The 14,247-nt window shown below is 40.4% G+C and overlaps 1 pseudogene; it reads right to left on the bottom strand.

Moving 5' to 3' along the window:
• Window positions 1–4,137: 4,137 nt before the first annotated feature.
• On the bottom strand, window positions 4,138–7,025 carry LOC136471531 (uncharacterized; annotated as a pseudogene).
• Between the last annotated feature and the right edge of the window lie 7,222 nt (window positions 7,026–14,247).

Below are 14,247 nucleotides of genomic sequence, written 5' to 3'. Positions count from 1 at the left end.
GCAATTCCTGATCCAACATGCTAAACCCGCATCTTTGCTCAGATGAGCAAAGGGGTAGCTTGGGGAAGCTTGTTGATGGTCACTAATCACCCAATTTGACCATCAACATTCCACCCAAATCAAGGTAAAACAACATCACATGTGCCATATTATGTTTATAATTCACCTAGTTCTACTTGTACTTGAAAAATTTAATTGTATGTAGGAAAAATCATAGAAATGGACAAAAGACATGCATAAGAGGCAATGGGACATGGCAGGGGGGCCGTGGGCCCACATGCCACGTCGGTCGATGCCATGTGGCGTCGCCCGATGGCCCCACCCCCCTTGCCATGTCATTGATCTGCGTGAAGCCCTCCTCACTGCTTCTCCAACGTTGATCCATGTCGGTTTGATCCAAGGGACGACGTTGAGTTGCCACAGATCGCTGGGTCCACCGTCATTCACTTGGGAGGCCTAAACCGACCTCCAAACCACCATTCTAACCACAACAACCAACCTACCTGGCATGCAACCATCTCCAAGGGCCAACCATCATCATTGGATGGCAAGGTGGTGGGATGGACGGTCGGCCAACGGCCCTTGGCGTCGCCCGACGCCCAAGGCACCCTCCACCACCTCATCTTCGCCTACATGTACCCTATGCCCTCTACACACTAAAAGGGGTTGTGGTGCTCGATGGAGATCATCACTCAAGCAGCTCTCAAGCATTCCAAGTGTTCCAAGCTCTCAGTAGCTCTCCAAGAGTAGTATCTTAGAAGTAGTAGCTGGCTAGTAGTGATAGAGTAGAGCGGAGCTTGCCTCGGAGTCTGGACGAGTCTTCTGGTTTGGTAAGCTCCTTTGTAATCTTTTTTTAGCATTTACTTTATTTAGTACTTTACTTTGTCAAGTACTTTATTCAGTAATATAGCTTTGCTTAGTTCAAGTCCTGTCTTGCTCTTGTATATCATTAGTGAGCCTAGGTGTTTGTTCTCTGGCATTTGTATTATTATTATCTTAGTGTTTAGTTCGTTCATCGTTAGTACTTGTTCTACCGTCTGGTTAGGGTGTTTCGATCTTATTTTACCGGAGCTCGGATCGAAACAACGAGTTTATAGATTAAGCGTGGTGCTTAGGCTATATCTTGCCTGTAGGTACGGCTAATTCCCCGGATAGATCGTGGTAGTTGGCAGGTGGTGACAGCCCTATCCTCCATCTGTATTCCACCACGTTGGGTCTAGTTATTAAAACATAGGGCTCATAGTGCCGTGTGCTTGATTGAATTCAGGGCACGTACGCCCCTCGTACTAAGGACGTTCTCACTATCATCATTAAGTTACTTTTGCTGCTTTAAGATTACAAACTCTACTTTTTACACTCAGCTACACTACACTTCTAGTTACCTCTGTTTATGTGATCAAAAATCCTTTTTTATCTTTTCCGTCCATCATCCATACTACCCTCATCACCTCCGTGTTGGTAGGCATACTTACTTAGTCTACCTAACCACGGTTCCCAACACGTCCTCCTGCTTTCCTTTGGGAAATTATAAATTCGACACTTAGTTCTCACCAAGCGAAGTGCTACACGATAGTTCTATGCGCTTGCGGAATCCCCTTTCCTATAGACACACATACGAACCGTCAACAACTAGCAGGTGTTCAAACACAAGTACTAAAAAATTTTAGAAGATAGCCTAATTTTATTAATATATAGAGGCAGTCACAAGATTTACGTGTCTTCTAAAATACCTAAGGATTTCTAGAGACAGTCATTTTATTTACGGAGATGGTCACAAATTGTTCATCTCTCCAAATGAATATATGGAGGCGATCCTTTTATTTACAGAGACACTCAAAAGTTGCCCATCTCTGGAAATTGATTTATGGAGGTAGGCCTCTTAAGAAGTCCGGCTCAGAAAGTAGAGCATATTTTCGGAGACGAGCCTAACCATTGATAATAAGAGCAACTATAGATATATTCTATTTTTTTTCTAAAAACTACCCACTTCTACCATTAATAAAAAACAACACATATAATAACCCCCTAAATCTACATCTAAATTACCCACCTATATCATTATAAAACATAATCTAAATTACCAACCTAAATTTGTATCTGAACTACCCACCATGCCATTGTGATAGATAAACTAAGCAAACCCTTAAATTTGTATCACATCATTTCTGCCACTTTTAAAATAAACTACAACATCCCCCTCAAATCTAAGTATAAATCAACAACATATGCTAATATATGGAAAATTTTGTAAATAACCACAAATACCACATATATATGTTCCTAAATGACATATTTTTTATATATTAATTGTAACACCCCACATACGAAACAACACTTTCGTCCTCGCTTCGTGTAAAAGAGTTAACCTAGAGGTGCTACGTTTGGAACGAAACTGCTTATATGGCCTAGTTCCGTACGTGAAACGGGCCTACATACTCGTAGCATCTCTTACACTTTCATTCTCGCTTCGTGTAAAAAGGTTAACCGGAGGTGCTACATTTAGAACGGCACGGATTATAATTAAGCTGGCCCTCACCCCCCCCCCTCCCTAAACTTCTAAGGTGGTACTAAACTCACCAACCACAATCGCACATGTGCCACTTGGGCCAACTTCACAACAACTATAGGCTATTAATGGGTTAGGTTGTTACATTAATACTATAAATAACTAATTTAAAGTAAGCATGCATGTCGAGCATGCATTTTATTTTAAGTGAAACATTATGACGCGCACACACTTTGATGGTACCATTTTAAGCACTATATAAATAACTATAAATGACACCAATATATGTTTTAAAATTATCCACTTCTATTATTATTAATACATAAAAACTAACTTAAAATAATTTTAAATTTCATGCGTATATTGTAAATCAAATATCTTGACATATCTATCTACATTGATGGAGTACTGTAAGCACTATGTTTTTCTTAGAAAAAAACTAACATGACACATATAATTCTTGGATAAGAAAATTCAACTTTTTAACAAAATAGAGGAGGTTAGTGCATACCAAAGGTGTCCATGACCTCATTGGTCTGAGATTCTTTTGAAGTAAATAGTGAATATTATGTTTAAATAACAATATCCTTTTGAGGTTTGTATGGTTGGCTCTCCTAGATCTTATTTCAAGCTTTACCAACAATCTTGAATGCCGTGGTGAGTGTTTTACTGATTGTGTTATAGTAGTACTTAAGAGTGCAATCTACAACCTAAGGTCCTTACTTTTAATAAATACAAAATGAAAGTTTTAAATAAAATTATAATATGAACAAGAGTTTCGACTTAATTTTGGATAATATTTGTAGCAAACTAATAAGATGAAAATTTAAATGTCAAAAATCTAGATTTATGATGACATGAGAGATGGGTTGCAATGACAAGCACTATAATTTAACCTAATGTTTCCGTTAAATGCATTTTCTAGACACGTGAAGGCATTGTGAAGAGGGAGAATAGCTATGGTTAAGGATTAAAAAAACATAGAGTACTCGCTCTCCCCACCACGAAAACATGTTGTTTAGAACAAGATTTGGTCAAAACTTAAAAACTAAAACATCAATAGCTTTTAAATTATTCAGTTTGGAAATATGTAAGATATATTTGTATATTGGTAATGAAACATATATGCGAAATCTCATGAATTTCACATTTTAGAAGGTATTACTGACCAAATATATATATATGTGCATCAAATACCATCCAAGGTCAATGTGACAAATACTTTTTACTAAAGTCAGTAACTGATAAGTTTTATGATAGCCAAATAGATACCATGTATCTTTTTAGATAATGAGATACCATGTATCTATATGCATACTATGTTAAAACAAACAAAGGATAAACTAATTTTTATTAGTTGTTAGCATTAAACATAAACTTATAACACTTATACATTCTCCTACCATACGTAGTAGTTGATAAGTTTATCACCACTGGATAAAAATTGCAGGGATATATACACATATTGCATTGGAAAATGAACAAAAAGATAGCACAAAGATAACTACTATTTATTTGTTGAGGTATTAAACATGATATAATTATATTTCTAAGATTCTAGTTCTAACCCGTGCAGAAGCACATGCTGATATATGGTGGGCTAGTACAATGGTCTATGAAAAAAAAACTACTTGCAGCCATACAAAAACCAAAATGCAGAAATACGGAGGAGGTGAACCTTGAATGTCTATATCGCCACATATAGTTATGCACTTTCAAACACCCAAATGCATAACAACAACTTGTACTACGTACCGATTAAAATTGTTGTGTAGTCTTGCTGGGGTTTTGTTTCCCAAAGATGCTGTCACAAAAGAACAAAGGTAGCGATCGATCATGTGGCCATGCTTACATAAGGGCCAAATATCAGAGAGGCAGCAGTGGTCTTCCTAGAAACAATAACCAAGCATGACATGCATCCACATATGATATATCTATGTACTGGGACAAGGAGGTTAAATTAACGGTGTTTATTGCATGGCGCAGTGTGCAAGTTTTGGAAGGCCTTGCTGATGGGCCAAAGTACTTGAAAGATCTCACTCCAATGCTCTGATCGACATGGTCAGATCCAAAGTACTCTGCCCAAGAACGCCTTCACCTCCGCCGTTGCTGTCGCTGCTTCGTCTTGTCTTTTCTTGCCGCTGGTCCTGCATGGAAACTGCAGCGGCGGGTGGCGACAGCGAGAGAGAGATCGAGAACTCGCAGCTGGTGGTGTCCATGGAAGACGACGATATTGCCTTTCTCTTCTTGGCCAACACCGAGGAAGGGGACAAGCTGAGTTGTAGGTCCGGCGTCGCATCTTGGGCCTCCACCGGCGACGGCCGCCGCTTGATGAGGCACGCCTCGTCCGGCGGAGCGGCGGAGGCCCTTGTTGGTTCTACGACGTGCTTCGAATTCTGCCGCTGAAATGATCACACATACAATGTGGGGTGTCAGTGATGATCAGCTGAACGGATCTAGGGCTAGCTAGAGCGCGGTTTGAACGTCCCATATAAATGAGCACGTACGTACGGTACCTCGAGTTGCAGACCATCGTCGATGACGACTGGATCCGACGATCTTGTTGTGATCTTGGAGCCGCTGCTACCCGGGTAGCCCACGACGACATCTCTACCGCTTCCGCTTCCCCCGTGCCGCCATCTGAACGGAAGACGACGTTCTCGGGACACGGCCGGCGACATGGCCAACGAAAGTGGCTGAGAACTGCTCCCGATGCAACTTTCGAACTTTACATTAGTTCCTATCTCTGCTCTGTGCTCGCCGGCGGCGACAGCAGCAGCGCCGGCGTCAGTGAAAGGCCACCACCGCCGATCGCTCCTCAGCGCTGCGGAAGATGCAAGCGGGTGTGTCTGTGGCGAAGTCGACGGTGGTGTGACGTGATTCCTGGAGACTGTGATCGCCTCTTGCTGATTCGACGACGCCCACTCATGATTTCTGGCCAGAAACGAACAATATAATTTTTTTTGATGGAACGAACAATATAATTAGGGTTTGCTTTGGCTCATATATATACTGTCTTTGTCGGGAGTCAGAGGAGCTCAGTGTAAAGAACTGAATGCATATATACATACCTGAAACTGGAATTTCGGAAGTCGAAAGTTTGGGTCGGAGGCGGGCGATGGTGGAGTCCATAGAGCCGTCTCAACTCCGGAGCGCTGCAGTTCCTCGACGCGAAGAAGCTGCCGCGTTCCAGCCTGGAGGAGGAGGAGAGCGCGGCTGCTCTTTGGAAGAAGGACATGTCGTGGAAGCGCCGATCGGCTCTCATGAAATGGAAATCCATTGGGGAATACACTGCACACCGAATCAACAATACATGGATGATCGCTGTTAATCTTATAGGAGGGGTAGAAATCTATATATGCATGCAGATCGAGAGGATTTTTGTTCTATGAAAACCTGAGGAAACAGCTCCCCTCGGGCGACCATCTTGGTCTAGTTTCTTGCTTCTGTACATCTGAAAATAAATTAGTGTGTATCATTATCATCAGAATTCAGAAAGAGTGCTACAACAATATAGGTAACAACGTTAACACCAAATTGGTTATCTGCTGGTAGATAGCTAGTGTGATCATTCGGCAACGGATTTGTAGTAGATCTACCACACCTGCAGGTGGCTTTTTACATGAGCAATGCTGAGGCCCCTAACATTCATCATCTGAAGCACCAGCTTAGGGGTCGCTCCTGTCAATAAAATTGGAGGATTATATATATTAGTAAAAACATCATTCTCCTCTAATTGAACTGCAATAAATCATGACCTTCTATATATATATATATGATCAAGCTGCTAGCTAGTACTTACTCTCTTGCCCACCAAGCCTCTCAACGGCATGGACGAAGGCCATGTGGAGGTCAGGAGTCCACCGGAGCCGGGGTAGCTTCGACCGGTTGTACTGCCGCACCGATGGAACCCTCTGCTCACCGCTCACCTCTGACTTGCTGCCTCCCTTGGCGTCTGCCTTCTTGCTCTCCGAATTGTTGTTGGTACTGCTATTGTTGCTTGAGCTCCCACTCCCACCACCAACATCAGTGGTGCTACCGCCATCGTCGTCGCCCTCCTCACCTTCGTCTTCCTCATCATCGCCAACTTCCCCTTCTTCGCTCTCCGCATCGAAACCCTCGTTGAGGTCTAGCAGCTTGTTGTTATCGATTGATCTCTCCTGGTCATCCTCAAGGATATCAACTAGTACCCCCCTTACCCTTGACCTCGTCTCTCATCACTTGCTCTTCTCTAGCTACCATCTTGTATACTAAGCTACCATCGATCAGTCTCTCTCTATTCCGCCATGGCTGGATCTCATCGTCAGAATAGTATGTGCAGGTAGGAGTAGGAGCAGGAAAGGGGAAGGAAGGAGGAGGACAACAATGATATGAAGAAGGTAGAGAGGGAAGGGGCAACAAGCATAAGCAAGGTAGTGATGTGCGAATAAAATAAGGGAGAGTTGGACACAGGCCTTGTCCTTCTACATTGACTGGTGTTGAACAGTGTAGCAAGAAATGATGTCTGCTTTAGTGGACTCCTTCCTTGTGTTTAGTTTGTGCCAATGCAAGGGTCACGCATATATATACACACACACGAACACGCGTACACACACAGAAAGAGAGAGAGGAAGTCAGAAACAGAGGTTAAACTAAAGTAGATTAATCACAGAAACTTAGTAGCTAAAAGAAAGAGCTTTTAGCAAAGTTCATGGGCTAAATGGTGCGTCCATACTTTACATTGCAGCAGTGAGATCTTTTAGGTTTTGTCTTAGCTAGGCAGCATATGCATGCACGAGGGAGTGAGCAACTAGGTGCTCGATAGATCATGTGACCCAATCTGCCAATCTGGCTCGATTCCAAAAGCATTTCTCGCTCTGTTTTTTCTTTATTTTTTCGGTTTGGGATCCTGACCGCCTTGTCGTCTGGATCTGAGCTGCCAATCCGTGACAGAAAAACAAAGCGTTAGTGGTTGACCTCTGCCTGCCCCCCGTCCCTCTGAAAGGCTTGTCTGAACAGCTGCTAGCTAAAAGGGACAAATACCTGGGTTCCTCTTGCTCGCTTCATGACATGCATGGCTGTGTATTTATTTCATTCATAATCACATCATCCGATCGATATACTCGTCTACGTGCCTACAGGCTACAGCTAGCCTTCCTTCTAACTGAGGATGCTGCTGACTAGCTAGTATATACTGCTGCTTCCCTGGTTTTCTCTAGCATGTTCATCGGTCCGATCATATATAAACGTGTGTACAGGATACTTATAAAAGAGAATGGAGGTAGTATCCTTTTTTTCTAGGGTATTTGGCTTAATATTTGTTATAATGGTAGAGTTGAGCTTCAATTTTAAAATAATGGTAGAGGTGAATACTAGAGCTAGAAGCATGCATATTTTTCAACTCTGTTATTTTTCTAATGTGGTTGTAGTCGGTATCTATTAATAGATATGGGTATTTCGGGTTAAGTTTTTCTTAAGGGAGTGGTGGATGATTTATATGTAGGTATAAGGTATCTTGAGTCAATGTTTTTAATGGTACTTCTAGTGGATCATTTGTTTTCATTTTTCCCATTAATGTCTAGATCGGATGTTTCTTTTGTTGTCCAATACAAGGGTGATTGTTTTTTTTTTTCAAAATAACAGTGATGCAAAATTGGCAAACAGATATAGGGTACATTTTGTTACTATCGATCGTAATGGTGAGTAATTTTGTATTTTTTCTCTCCAATTAATCTGGTAGTTTCTTGATCTTGAGAGTGAAATGTTCTTTTGTTGGGCAAATACCTAAGCTAATAGATCAATTTTTTTCATGATGTAAGCGGTGCATTACTCTTATAAGGGGTGGGTAACTTACATATTGGTATATGGTATTTTTGTATAATATTTTTGTAACCACAATGGTGGATAAATTTGCTTTTTATTTATATCAAACTAACATGGTAATTTCTAGACATTGAGGCAAATGTGAAGGCTTTTTGTGTTGACAAAATTCTAAGATAATAGATAGATTTCTAGGTAATGGAGGTGATCATGAATGCTTCTTTTGTTGGACATATACTATGAAAGTAGATTCTTCCCATGAACTGCTTGGATGCATATGAATTTGAAGGGAAAATGCTAAAATAGTACTTTGGAAACCCCCCCCCCCCCCCCCCCCCCTCTCTGTCTTCAATTTTTCAATTTTTTATATGCTGCTTATAACGCACCATTTGAAGTTCTTCAGGATTCATCATTACGATTGGGCATCTTAATTGGGCACGTATCCCAAAGAGAGGACTTTTATGTGACAAAATTCAAAACCAGAATTTAAAAATATTGCACCGTAAAGTGCAAATTCTATTAGGGCGTCCCCAAAAGTCTTTGCAAATCGCCAGCAGACATGAAATCTAAGAACAATAAAAAAAAGGTATGTCGGATACTTGAAAATTCTTGAGAAATGTGCGAGCTAAGCGCTTGCTACCTCGCTAGTGCGGTAAGTTTTCTGTTTCTCTTTCCTCCTGATTGGACAGATGTTCCTCCTCGCTAGTGAGATGGTCAACTGTTGGGGGACGCCTTAGGTGGATGAGGCAAGGCAGATATTGGATAGCAATAATATAGATAGGTCTGAGAGTGGTGTGGGACTTTTTTTCTTTGTTTGGATTGTGTCCAAATTAAATATCCCTACAGAAATTTGGCTAGTACTTATTTGCTAAGTTTTTGGTCATACACATTTAGCCGAAAACAAGCAAAGGCACGGGATAGATGTGAAGTGGAGACATAGATTCAGCTACAGCCATTTTGCCTCTATAAGCAAAGAAGCATCACCTTAATCTTGAGCTCGATAAGAAATATACGGTAGGGCATATATATGTTTTCTTATACATATATATAATATATGTAGCATAAGAATTCATGACATCAAATCAACCTTTTAAATTTGGTCGTTGACTGTTTAAGGTTTGGCAAGTTAGGGGATGCATGCAAGTAAAGGGGTACCTAGAAAGTGGTATGCATCCAAGCCGGCCTCATGAGAGCTTCCGAAAAAGGGATGGTGATCACACACGAATGGACAGAATGTGGTTGCGTTGTCACGGCATTCTTGGGGAGAGCTGCCCTCCATTCGCGTATGTAGGTGAAAAATAAAAAGCCAAGGGAGGCACGCACAGGCACAGGATCGAGGAAAAGGAATTAAGCCACACCCGTTTGTGTGGCAATAACGAGATCATCAATATGCATGGCTAGCTGCACGAGGACGACCATCATGCATGTGAGATAAACCGTGTAAAGTTGCCGTACTACTCTGCTTTCTCTGGTCACATTTGGATCGGAGAGGTGCAGCTAGCTAACAAGTTTAATTTGAGCATAATTTTACATATTGTTTTTTATAAATACACTACAAACAAAATTAGTTGCCATAGTTTCACTTTAGAGATACATCTTTTGATCTATTAGCGCCTGCGAACAAGTAGAAGACAATTCAAAAAATAAATATAGCTAGCTGTCTACTAGGTCGCAAAGTCGACTAATTGTTGTGTTAGGAATTTTCAAAGGCCATTGTGACCATTTACATACGCATGCGTCACTGATACTTACTTTTCCTTCACATACTCTATATCTAACATTAAGGTATGGAAATTTCTTTTTATTACCCTTCCGTCTCCTCATCCGTCACTCTCATCTGTCTTCTTCCATCACTTTGACCCTTCTCATTTCACGGCCGTCTCTCGCTCCCACTCGTTTTTACTTTGAATTAGCTTTTTATGTACTAATAGTGGTAGATGTGAGTAATTCAGAAATACATATACATATATAGACTTTATGATTATTCATTCTTTCAAAATAGTGGGCATTGGTCATGTAGTGTGCATTTATGGGATATTTAAGTTTATGCTCGATAATGATAGATTTCAGTAATTTATATAAAACTTTAGGGCTTATTTTCATTTTTTGTATAATGGCACATATCAATAATACCCCCTCAATTCTATATTATAAGTCGTTTTGGCTTTTAGGTACATATATATAACTTTTTCTATGTATCTAGATAGCATATATCCAGGTCAATAGCAAAGGCTATGTACCTAAAAAAGGCAAAACAACTTATAATTTGAAAAAGAGGGAGTATATGAAAATTCAAGTGTTACTTTATAATTCGGAAAAGAGGGAGGTCATTTAGATGCAGATTTAGGGAATTACGTTGCATTGTTTCTCATAATGGTAGAGGTGCGTATCTTTTTAGAAAGAAAAGAAATGGATCCAATGGCTATTATTGTTAATCATGACTAGAATTACCGATTTGATGATAAAATGTTTATTCTTTTGTGAGAATTTATAGAATTTATCTTTTTTTCTTAATGCATTCTGTGAGGATTAATATGGCCTTCGATCAGTAATAGTAAGATGTTCTAACAAATGTTTATCACCATCACCTCTGAATATATGACATGCTCAATTTGGTTGATGCATAACTGGACATTAGTAAATCTACCCATCTAAGGCCTTTTTCGTGACCATGTATCCACCTCAATCCATTTGTGTTGGGGTGAATTAGTGTGGAAAGTTAGTTTAAATTCCACATCAATCCAAAAAATTATCATTTTTCTTTCTTTTAGGCCCCGTTTGGATCATTGGAATTGAATTCATTTTAATAATGATAATTTAGAGACATATTAATTAATTTAATATGGTTGTATATGGATTATATTTGTATATTATTGTTGGCTATAGGAGAGAGATATTTATTTGTTGCATTTCTACCGAAGGGGAGCGAGTTGAAGAGCTTGTTATAAGTTGCAAAGTAGAAATATATAATGGTGATCTGTAGAATCAATTTTCATCTCATACCCTATGAATTTGAGATAGGCTTATATGTGAATTTTGGAATGTGATGGAATGTCAAATTCCAAGCCACTAATTTATCAAGTAGATTTCAATTCCTCCGAACGAAAGGACGCAAACGACCCCTTAGAGTATTTAAGCGTTTGTAGTTTAGAGTTTAAGAATTGGGTTTAGAGAATTCTAAATAATCTTTCATAAATTATCGATTTTTCACATAAGACAACTCTGAAGTACATATTCCATCGGATCTCTTTAGCATGCATGTAATGGTAATGAAATTACAGTATTATCAATAGGACGTCTTTGTCCCCTAATCCTTGCAGAAGAATCACCGAGGGGACGGTTCCACAGGTGTTAGGTGAAACCGTACGAGTAATTTACTCAGCAAATACCGTGTCGTTGCGTTGGGCAACTTGGAGAATGATTCCGTAAGGACAATCTTAGTGACACCCGAGATCGACTCATTCCAAACCCAATTCTTAATTTTATATTATTTATTATAGTAGTAGTATTACCTGTCAATCTCATGCCAATCACATTGCTCGATAGAAATTTCTGGCCCAGCACCGTTCTACAGATCGATTACACAGCTTCACCTTATCTTCAGAGTAAGCACACAGTTAATCGAAGCTCATATTTACTGTATCGGACAATTGAGCAGTATGAAAAGTGTAAACCAGTGAGACGTCGTACGTCGCGTTAGAGAGAAGATAAAATAAAGTTCTTAGATTCAGAAAAAAAATCGCGGCTACTGCTCCTAAAATGGTCCAGACATGCCAGATCCATTTACACGGTCGTTTATCCACCCCCTGGATTGACCTCAGTCGTCAATAGAGCCTACTCCTACTCAAGCAGTGATACTACTGCCCTAGAACGCGACAGGGCAACAGTCTCCGTCTCTCCCGGGCGGGCCAAGCTAGCATGGGTGTCTTCCCCACACAGTCCCAAAAAATCTCTTTGCCCGGAATCTGCGATGGGCGACCATGCTGAGCCGAGACAAAGACGAATTTTGGACGGTATGTCGGGGCATGTGACGAAACATGCACAAGATTAAAGAAATGCAGCAGGATAATTGGCCGTGGTTTGCTAATCTGGATCGGGCGATGATTATTATATGTACAGGGGAGGGGACGCGACGGGCCCCTAGCTAGCTGCATCGAGACGAGAGAAGGTCAACTGTGATCACTGATTCATAGCATCCCCATGATGTCAGGATTAGGTAGCAACTGGTTGCTACAAAATCCAGAGTTACGTGGAAGTACGGCTGCCTGCAAGAACGATGTGGCGTCTTTGACAGTTTGACGTCAATTTTGTTGTAAAACATAGTAGTATGGACCAACGAAAGGATGATAAGAATCCTAATCATAGTACAAGCTAGTCCATTCTCTATGTAGGTTACGTTTTTATTAAATTCTTCGGTTCTGTTATTAAAACTATATATATGGGAGCTTTATATTAATTATAATTATCAATATCTAAAGAATAAAAAATAGTTTCCTTACTTATGTCTCTATGTTATTTGACTTTTATATACTGTATGTATTAATCATGAGAGACAGAGAGAAGGTTCTAATAACCGTTGGTGCCTTGTTACACAACAAATTCCAAGTATTAGGGAATTGCTCTTAAGTACAAAAAACATGTGGTCAGGCAATGGGAAAATACATGAGTGGAAACCAGAACAAATTGCTCAAGCTTGAAGACTAGCATATGACATGAAGTCGCTTGCCTCGGCCACTATTTGCTACCACCGGCCTGTCCTTTTTTTTTTTTTGAAATCTCAGTAACATTAAGCACTAGCTTTAGGCAAATCACCACACAAGAGTTCTGTTACAAACCCAGGGGCTTGGCTCATAAACCTAGTAGAGTCAGAGCCAAGAACACATGCTCCATGAGTGGCCAAACAATGTGCCACCAAGTTACATTTTCTGTTATAGACAGAGACAATATAGGATGCAAACTCAGATCGCATGAAGTCTCTAATCTGTCTAATTAAGCAGCCAACTGGACTTCGATCTATTTGCACAGATTTCAGGGCTGACGCTAACACAGTTGGATCTGTTTCTATAACAATATTCATCATATGCCAAGTTGTGCTGCATGTTGAATCCCCTTATAGGCAGCAAGTGCTTCGGTCTGCAATGCCGACGCTGCATAGACAATATTCCCAGCATCTGCTGCTAACATTTCACCATTACTATCCCATATGATAAAACCCCAGCCTCCTGTTCTTGCACCAGCGAAAAAGGAACCATCAATATTGATTTTGTATGTATCTTCACTAGGTGGCGTCCATGAAACTTGACCATCCTTTGTGATCTGTTGTACAGGTGTGCTTAGTTTTTCAAATTCTGAGAGGTAGTATAGGACTGGATTTTGAATTTCAGCAGCATTCAACTTCCTTCATTAACCTTGTTTCTAGCTGACCACCATCTCCACAACAGCACTATCACCTTCGGTTGTTCACTTTTGTCAAAAGTCCAGATCTTATTTAATTATGGTTTCCTTCCCTGTCCTGGCATTTCTCTAGAAGAGTTCTAAGTCCTTCCATATTCATGAGCCGCCAACATAGTTTAGCATACTTACATTTAAAAAATAGATGGCCACAATCTTCATCCAATCTTTTGCATATTAGGCATAATGTATCAGTTTTGACCCCTCGGTGCACCAAGTTCCTTTTTACAGGAAGGCTATTATGGGCCAATCTCCATAAAAAACATTCGAACTTTGTTGGGAACTTTAAGCTGCCATATCTTGTACCATTGAAAATCTCCGTCACCACAATCTTTACTTCCTGATGTAGAATCGTCCCTCCCAACAAGAGCATCTCTCCTCGCCACTGCCACCTTATATGCTGATTTCACTGAGAATATGCCCTTTGCATCAGGATGCCAAGCAGGCCAATCTTCCATGTCCACATCAACAGGAATTCGGAGAATCTCATT

The sequence above is a fragment of the Miscanthus floridulus genome, chromosome 8, assembly GCF_019320115.1.
Source record: "Miscanthus floridulus cultivar M001 chromosome 8, ASM1932011v1, whole genome shotgun sequence".
Lineage (NCBI taxonomy): Eukaryota > Viridiplantae > Streptophyta > Magnoliopsida > Poales > Poaceae > Miscanthus > Miscanthus floridulus.
The sequence above is the reverse complement of the archived record's forward strand: the minus strand, read 5'-3'. Positions and strand labels throughout refer to the sequence as shown.